Consider the following 9,262-nt stretch of genomic DNA (forward strand, 5'->3'; position numbering starts at 1 on the left):
TGGCTATAGGTATGGAGGTTAATCTTTCCAAATCTAAGATTTTTTTCTTTAATACCAATATTGCTATTCAAAGGAATATCCCCAGAATTCTGGGCTTTCAAAGGGATGTCCTCCCCTCAAAAATTTTGGGAGTTCCTCTAACTACTAAACCTTTGCACAAGAGCATTTGGGAGCCGGTGATTAATAAGATGTGGGATAAAATCAGGAAATAGACTATTAGATCTTTAAACTTGGCTGGTAGGTTGGTGCTAACAAAGGTTGTTCTTCAATCAATCCCAGTTTTCATGCTATCAACACTCCTAGCACCAAAAGGAGTCTTATAACAATTCAGAACCATTCAAAGAGACTTTCTTTGGGGTAATGGGGAGAAAAGAAAGAAATGGGCCTTCGTAGCCTGGGAAAAAATTTTCAAACCTAAAATTTATGGGGGTCTTGGATTGGATGATCCAAAGGTTCTAAGCAGGGCTTTAGGGGAAAAATTATGGTAGCGTTTGGTAAAAGACCCAAAATCTCAGTGGGTTAGTATCTAGAAAGAAAAATATGCCAGCACTTGGAAAATTAATGATCACATAAGGATGTCTGGAAGTATAAAGGGCTCACACATCTGGAATAAGGCTTGGGAGAACAGAGGTTTAGTACAAAACAACAGCTTCTGGGAAATTAGAGAGGGAGATCTTGCTTTATGTTGGGAGGACAAATGGCAACAAGAACCTATACTATTAAAAGAGGAATTTTTGGACCTCAAGAAAGAGACAGACACCATAGGGTTATCTAAGGTTAAAGATTTTTGGGATCAAACCAATAGTGTAGGAAAATGGAGAACCTGGAGGAACATTGATTATAGGGATGACAGTCCCTTGAAAGCAAAAGTAGAGGCTCTTATGAAAATGTTGGAACAAAGGAAGATTCTAGTAACAGGGGGGCATGACCAACTTAGATGGGGCAACAATAATGAGGGTACCTTTAATCTTAAGGAGGCAAAACGCATACTCCTTGAGCTAGATTCTCATGTTCCGGATACTATTTGGCAGAACCTATGGAGGCATCAAGGCTAGATGAAGATTAAACCCTTCATGTGGTTGGTTCAACATAAGAAAATTGTTACTTGGGATAACATTCGGAAGAGGGGTGTTCTAGGGTCTTGCAGATGCCAGCTCTGTGAGGCCCAAGAGGAAACTATGGAGCACCTTCTCAATAAATTCATCTTCACCTCCAGGTTGTGAAGTATTTTGACACCATTTTCCAACAAACTGACAGGGACAGAGGGAGTATTATCAATACCCTAAACAATTGGAGATGAAACTTTTCTGATAATGAATTTCTTGGCTCAGATTGGGCTCTTATTCCAAGCTTCACTATATGGAATGTCTGGAAAGAAAGGAACAACAGAATCTTCAAAATGAAAAGAAACCCTCCCAATGTCTTTTTGAGCAGATCTTAAAACAGGAGAAGGAGACGGTTGGAAATTTAGTGCTAAAACCCCCTAAGAATCCACCTTCAGATGCTGAAATGAGGATACTCTGATAGTTGGGTATGCAAGGGTTTATTCCTTAGGGCCTGGACAGGAAGGTAAGGAAAATGGATACTGAGCAGGATTACTGGTATCCTCCCCCTCAGGGTTTTTTGAAATATAACATTGATGGGGCTTCAAAAGGCAACCCGGGCACTGCTGGCTTTGGAGGGGTGCTAAGGGATGAAAACGGAAATATCCTTTTCATCTTCCATTGCCATTTAGGTAGAGCCACTAACAATATGGTGGAATTAATGGCTCTGGAGCAATGTTTAGAACTCCTGGAGCAGGATAATCACCAAAATGTGATTGTCGAAGCTGATTCTGAGTTAATCATTAACTCGGTCAAGAGAATTAGTTGTGGCACAGAGCCGGAGAAGGTCTCAAAACACTGGAGGCTGATCCAAGTCTTTCAATGGATCCAGCTCCACCTCCTTGGCCTTCGCACAGTGTGTTTTAACCATGTGACGACCAACAAACTGGCCGATATTCTGGCCAATCAAGGAGTGCATTGTGCTGTCAACAGGATCACGATGGGTTGGCAAGGGTTGCCTCAGAATATACTTAAGGCACGTTTTCACGACCAGGCGGATGAAGACATGATGGTGTTTCGAAACAGAACCCTGGAGGCGGGGTTTAGATGATTTGGAATCATTATGATCTGCTATTTTTTCCACAGTCTGGTCCTTCGGGGGTTGCTCGGTAGACTCTGCTTCTCGAGCAGTTGGCCAGGGGCATGGAGCTTCATTTTACATGGGTTCATGAACTGGTGCAGAGGGGAGGGAGCGAGCGGCCAGAATCTGGGCTTTCTCGGCGGCCGGAATACCCCAGATTTTCTTCATATGGAAACAATACCGCTCGTGGGGTGGTATTCGGTTTATCGCGAGCCTTTCAAGCTGGAAGTGGTTTTTATGAAATGGGAGCGATTCCACTCACCATGCTACACGTGGCCGAGGGGAGGGAATGAATACCACCCTCATCGCGCGCTAACTATCGGTGCTTTAGACCCATGTGATATGATCCTTAGCCGTCGGATCAAGCACGGAGGATCTACGGTCAGGAATAAACGAGCATGTAAGTGGGTCCAAGCGGTTAATCGTCGGGCTTCTAGGTACTATGATGTTTTCCTCAGCCGTTGGATCAGGCGAGGAGTTTTGACGGTTGAGATTAAGGATGCAAGTCTGAATGAGGATTATTTTCCGTTTCTTGGCGGGATTTGATGTTTTTGAGTATTCCATATGTTCGTGGGTTATTCCCCCATTTGAACCCGATTTCTTGTAATTTTGGTCCCTTTTTTGGATTTCTGTAGGTTGACCGTACAACCTCGACACTATCTGTCTTTTGAGGGTCTTGCGGTTTGGTTGGTAGGGTTCGGGGTTTTTGGCCCTTAACTCGATGCCCTTGGTTTTTAGAGTTTAGTTTTTCCTTGGTCCACTGCTCCACGTGGACTGTTGTATTTTATGTAATTTATTTTCCGTTCTAATGATAAAGAAGGTATGAATCTTGCTTTAGCAAAAAAAAAACAATTACCTTGATTCCTAAATTCAGGACGAGGTTGCCACACCCACAAGTCATGTAACCTTGCATAGAAATTAACTTTTCTTCATGGGATTAAGAAAGAACGGAAATGACAAGCTAGAGTCAGCTAATTGTTTTAGCTCAACTCGCTAAAGAAGCCCTGAACTGCTACCCTTGTACATGTTAAATTCTTTTGTCCATCATAGTTAAGAGTTACATTAATTTACCTGCAGTTTAAATACCCTACGAACAGTCTCCAACTCCTCCTGTAAAGACAGAGTCTAGCCATAGATAACGCAAGAATTTCATGGGTTGTTTCTTTATTATAAAGAATAGTCAAAAGAACTAAAAGAAAATGCTAGAAACATGTATTATAAAATTACCCCGATTCCTAAATTCAAGAGGGGGCTGCCACACCCACAAGTCATGTAACCTTGGACAAAAATTAACTTTTCTTCATGGGATTAAGAAAGAATGGAAATGACAAGCTGAAGTTAGCTAATTTCTTTAGCTCAACTCGCTAAAGAAGCCCTGAACTTATACCCTTGTACATGTTAAATTCTTTCGTCCATCATAGTTAAGAGTTAGGTTAATTTACCTTTAGTTTAAATACCCTATGAACAATCTCCAGTTCCTCCTATAAAGACAGAGTCTAGCCATAGATAACCCATGAATTTCATGGGTAGTTTCTTTAATAAAAAGAACAATCAAGAGAACTAAAAGAAAATGCTAGCAACATATATTCTAAAATTACCCTAATTCCTAAATTCAGGATGGGGCTGCCACACCCAGAAGTCATGTAACCTTGCACATAAATTAAATTTTCTTTATGGGATTAAGAAAGAATGGAAATGACAAGCTGATGTCAGCTAATTTTTTTAGCTCAACTCGCTAAAGAAGCCATGAACTGCTACCCTTGTACATGTTAAATTATTTTGTCAATCATATTTAATATTTACGTTAATTTACCTAAAGTTTAAATACCCTACAAACAATCTCCAGTTCCTCCTGTGAAGATAGAGTCTAGCCATAGATAACCCAGGAATTTCATGGTTAGTTTCTTTAATAAAAAGAACAGTCAAGATAATTCAAAGAAAATGCTAGAAATATATATTCTAAAACTACCCTGATTCCTAAATTTAGGACGGGGTTGCCACACCCACAAGTCATGTATCCTTGCACAGAAATTAACTTTTCTTCATGGGATTAAGAAAGAACGGAAATGACAAGCTGAAGTCAGCTAATTTTTTTAGCTCAACTTGCTAAAGAAGCCCTAAACTGCTACCCTTGTACATGTTAAATTCTTTTTTCCATCGTAGTTAAGAGTTACATTAATTTACCTTAAGTTTAAATACCCTATGAACAGTCTCCAATTCCTCCTCTAAAGACAGAGTCTAGCCATAGATAACCCGGGAATTTCATGGGTAGTTTCTTTAATAAAAGTAGCAGTCAAGAAAACTAAAAGAAAACGCTAGAAACATATATTTTAAAATTACCTTGATTCCTAAATTCAAGACGGGGTTGCCACACCCACAAGTCATGTAACCTTGCACAAAAATTAACTTTTCTTCATGGGATTAAGAAATAATGGAGATGACAAGCTGAAGTCAGCTAATTGTTTTAGCTCAACTCGCTAAAGAAGCCCTGAGCTGCTACCCTTGTACATGTTAAATTCTTTTGTCCATCATAGTTAAGAGTTACGTTAATTTACTTGAAGTTTAAATAACCTATGAATAGTCTCCAACTCCTCCTGTAAAGACATAGTATGGCCATAGTTAACCCAGGAATTTCATGGGTAGTCTCTTTAATAAAAAGAACAGTCAAGAGAACTAAAAGAAAACGCTAGAAGCATATATTATAAAATTACCCTGATTCCTAAATTCAGGATGGGGTTGCCACACCCACAAGTCATGTAACCTTGCACAGAGATTAACTTTTCTTCATGGGATTAAGAAAGAATGGAAATGACAAGCTGAAGCCAACGAATTTTTTTAGCTCAACTTGCTAAAGAATCCTTGAACTGCTACCCTTGTACATGTTAAATTCTTTTGTCCATCATAGTTAAGAGTTACGTTAATTTACCTGAAGTTTAAATACCCTATGAATAGTCTTGAGTTCCTCCTGTAAAGACAGAGTCTAGCCATAGATAACCCAAGAATTTCATGGGTAGTTTCTATAATAAAAATAACAGTCAAGAGAACTAAAAGAAAATGCTAGAAACATAACCGTTGACAGAAAAGTAAGGAATTTTCATTTCATTAGTATTAGAGTATCATCATCAAAACCTATAGAAATCAACACAAATTGCGTCCTTCACTAAATCGTTGTTCGAATCTGTCATTGTACAAGATACACCCCATAGGTTGAAAATTCCAGTTTAAAGAAAATAAGTTAAGCCATTATCGCAGTCGACAACTGAAATGCTCACATCTCAAGCCTTTTAACAGTAAAATCAAGGAGGGTTAAAACCACACTCGGCATCAGTAAACACAATGTTGGAAAAACAAATAGCTTCAAACCATAAATCAACACACACCCTCACCATAGCGAGATAAGTAAAAGTTTTTTTTGCTCATAAACTATACAGGACTTCAAGGGATTCAACTTGGAGGAGAAACCCTCAACTTGCAGCAATACCTCCTCCTCATGCTAATAAAGGTTTAACATTACCCTTGTGGAGTATAATATTTTAATAGAACTGAAACTTGGAAACTAGAGCGAACACATTTGAGGGAACCTTAGCGAAATGGCTCCCATGAAGGGTTGAAATGTGCACTGGGTTCCGTGCAACACGAGAGAGAAATGGGTAATAAAAAAAAATAGGGAATTACCAGTGATGCAGGAAGGAAAACAAAAATCATCACAGTTACCTTGAAATAGGGAGAGAAACATTACAAGCCACGTCGTTGATTGATTGCTGAAAGGGGAAAATGGGTACCCTGAGTCTGAGGGTTTTCTGTTGATAGAGACCTCCACAATGGCATTACCTTGCATATGTACATAAAATAAGTTAATAAAATATGTACAGTAATTAAATTAAGCCTAAAGGTTGTAACACTAACTAATAATTCTGAGAATGAGGTTGTACCGAGGCATTTCTGGAGGGAGAGTGTGAATTTGGACATTGCTTAGCATGTTGTGGATGTCAGAAGTTAGTAGCAATACACTCTACCTAGCAAACCAGCAGACAAAACCACAAACTAACTAGAGTTGCAGAGAGGGGTGGAGCAAGTTCCGAATCAGTAGAATGAGGGTTTGGTTCACACAGTCGCCGAGGGTAATTACTCTCTACCGACCTACAAACCTCCTCAGACGATGATGGAGACCCCAAACACCGCAGTCGTCGATCGGAGGGTAATCCCAAGGTGATCGGATGGCATTGGTTTGTTGTTGATCCTTCGGAGGAGAGCAAGCCAGGTAGCCAACACTCAGGGGAGTCTAGAACGTTCATGGAGCCTGGGTTACAGAAACCCAAGGTTGGCTGGGTGAGGGTTAGATCATAAGCCAAAAATATTACAAACTTCGTCGCGATGCAAATAATATTTCGAACCATGACTTTAAAACAAAACATTATATGATATTTGTATATTTATGTGAAATGGTAAGTAATATATGTATATTTATGTGAAATGGTAAGTGACATCGCTATGAGTTATCGTAATACTTATAATATCAGTAAATTGTTGTCAAAATAAATTTCTTTTTATGGGGATATGTTACATGTGGCTCCCATCAGACCATGCCCCAATTGCACGCATCTTCATGCTCAACTCACTCAGGTGGTTGGTCACCACTCTATTGATGCAACCTCCCTTTATTTGTTCAGCCCCTAAACAAATGTGGGTTCTATTTACATTTTAGAAATTTCTTTATTCCTGAGCTAACATTATTTTTTCCCTAAAATTATTATTTATTCCTAATAACAAGCCTCAAACTGATAGGTGGGTGTTCCTTGACACCAACAGTGGCATCATTGTTCTTGTAGAGGGACGTCTGATGAACTTGGGTTGTGGAACTGGCCACCCAAGTTTTGTCATGTCCTACTCCTTTACAAACCAGGTAAATATTCAACCATTGCTTGTACATACTAGATTGCTTAGGCATACCAATCCCTTGATTATATTGTTGTGTATGATCCATTTCTATTTGCGAGAAATCCTCATTCCCTGTACCTAGCCCCGTTACATTAAAACTCATGCAACATATGGTGGAGTGGGTCATGCATGTCATAGCAGTGTCCAATTTCACCAATTAATGTCATAGCCATGCTCTCTGTGCTTTTTCATAAACATTATGCTATTTTTTAATAGATGTTTTTAGGTGGGCATGGTGGGGATGTTGAGATCTCATCTAGAGTTTTTGAAATGGGATCTTTCTTATATGTTGTGATTTGGATTTGGATTCTTGCCTCATTTCTTTGTCGCTTGCTATTTTTTAATAGATGTTTTTAGGTAGATGTGTGATTTTTGAGATCTGGTCAGGGTGCTTTGAAGTAGGATCTTGTCTAGGTGTTGTGGTTTGGATTTTAAATTTGTTCTCATTTCTTTTGAACTCACACTTTTCTGGTGGGTTTGTTGTTGTTTAGATCTTGTCAGGGTGTTTGAGATGTGGAATCTTGATTAGTTGTTGTGTTTTTAGTTCTAGTAATGAGTTGTGTGGTTGTTTTAAAGGAGTTAGGATCTCATCATCCAACTATTATACAGATTTACTGTATAATATGGTAAATTTTAGATCGTTATTTATCAGTTTCAACAATATTATCTTATATCTATTTAGAGCATTAGGAATTATCTTAATCTTAATGCTAATCTTAATCATGCGATACCAGCTTCCTGATGTTGGATCTGATATGGCCTTGGGGGCATTTTGGTCTCATTCATGATGTTATGATTTGCACTGCTCTTGTTAGTTTCCTTGATTCTTCGATGTCATTGAGATCACATCATGATGCTTTTGGTATAGTTAGCTTTCATTGCATTACATTTTAGGATTCACTAGTTTCCACTACATTAAAAAATATCAATTTTCAGGGTGCTGAATCAATGTGAGTTCATGGTGGGTGTAGAAGCATCTTCATATTTAAAATCAAGGATATTTACATATATTCAATTATTTGGTTATGATGGGTTAATATTAGCTAAGGTTTTGAAAGCTGATTGGACTTGTATCGAAGTTTTGAATTATTGTGAATTATAGATCCAGGGCCAAATTTCTCAGATCTTTTTTTTTCTTCAAAATTTTTCTATTTGAGATGCAGTTTGTGTTGATTCTGATTCTCTTTCTTCTTTTGTAGTTTGACAACTTGTGTGGATGTAGGCACTCTCTCCGAGACGATCTTATGAGAGCCATAGATTTCATGATTGCTAGTAAGGTTGTTGTTGTTTGTGGGTTTGGAGATGTTGGAAAGGGTTGTGCTGCAGCCTTGAAAGTCACTAGAGCTAGGGTCATTGTTATAGAGATTGATCCTATCTGTGCCTTGCAAGCGCTTATGGAAGGCCTTCCTGTTCTCACCCTTGAGGATGTAGTTATCACTGCTAATATCTTTGTGACAACCACTGGAAACAAGGACATCATCATGGTAGATCACATGAAGAAAATGAAGAACGATGCCATTATTTGCAACATCGGTCACTTTCACAACGAGATTGATATGAAAGGTCTTGAAACTTTCCCTGGTGTTAAGAAGATTACCATCAAGCTTCATACTCATAGGTGGGTGTTCCTTGACACCAATAGTGGCATCATTGTTCTTGCAGAGGGACGTCTGATGAACTTGGGTTGTGCAACTGGACACCCAAGTTTTGTCATGTCTTTCTCTTTTATAAACTAGGTAAATATTTCTAATGCCTTGCAACCATTGCTTGTACATACTAGATTTCTCAAACATACCAATCCCTTGATTATATTGTTGCGTATGATCCATTGCTATTTGTCAGAAATACCCATTCCCTATACCTAGCCCCATTAGATTAAAACTCATGCAACATATGGGGGAGTGGGTCATGCATGTCATAGAAGTGTCCAATTTCAACAATTAATGTCATAGTCATGCTCTTTGTGCTTTTTCATAAACATTCTCTTGTTTTTTAATAGATTTTTTTAGGTGGACATGCTGGGGATGTTGAGATCTCGTCTAGAGTTTTTGAAATGGGATCTTGCTTATATGTTGTGATTTGGATTTGGATTATTGCCTTATTTCTTTGTTGCTTGCTATTTTTTAATATATGTTTTCAG

General features: G+C 38.6%; 1 pseudogene; it reads left to right on the top strand.

The window, feature by feature from the left end:
- Positions 1 to 6,346: 6,346 nt before the first annotated feature.
- LOC149160594 (adenosylhomocysteinase 2 pseudogene) lies at positions 6,347 to 8,858 on the top strand (annotated as a pseudogene).
- Positions 8,859 to 9,262: the final 404 nt, after the last annotated feature.

Source organism: Pinus tabuliformis, chromosome 5_2 (genome assembly GCF_031772625.1).
Source record: "Pinus tabuliformis cultivar Carrire ecotype Pingquan chromosome 5_2, CPIR1, whole genome shotgun sequence".
Classification (NCBI taxonomy): domain Eukaryota; kingdom Viridiplantae; phylum Streptophyta; class Pinopsida; order Pinales; family Pinaceae; genus Pinus; species Pinus tabuliformis.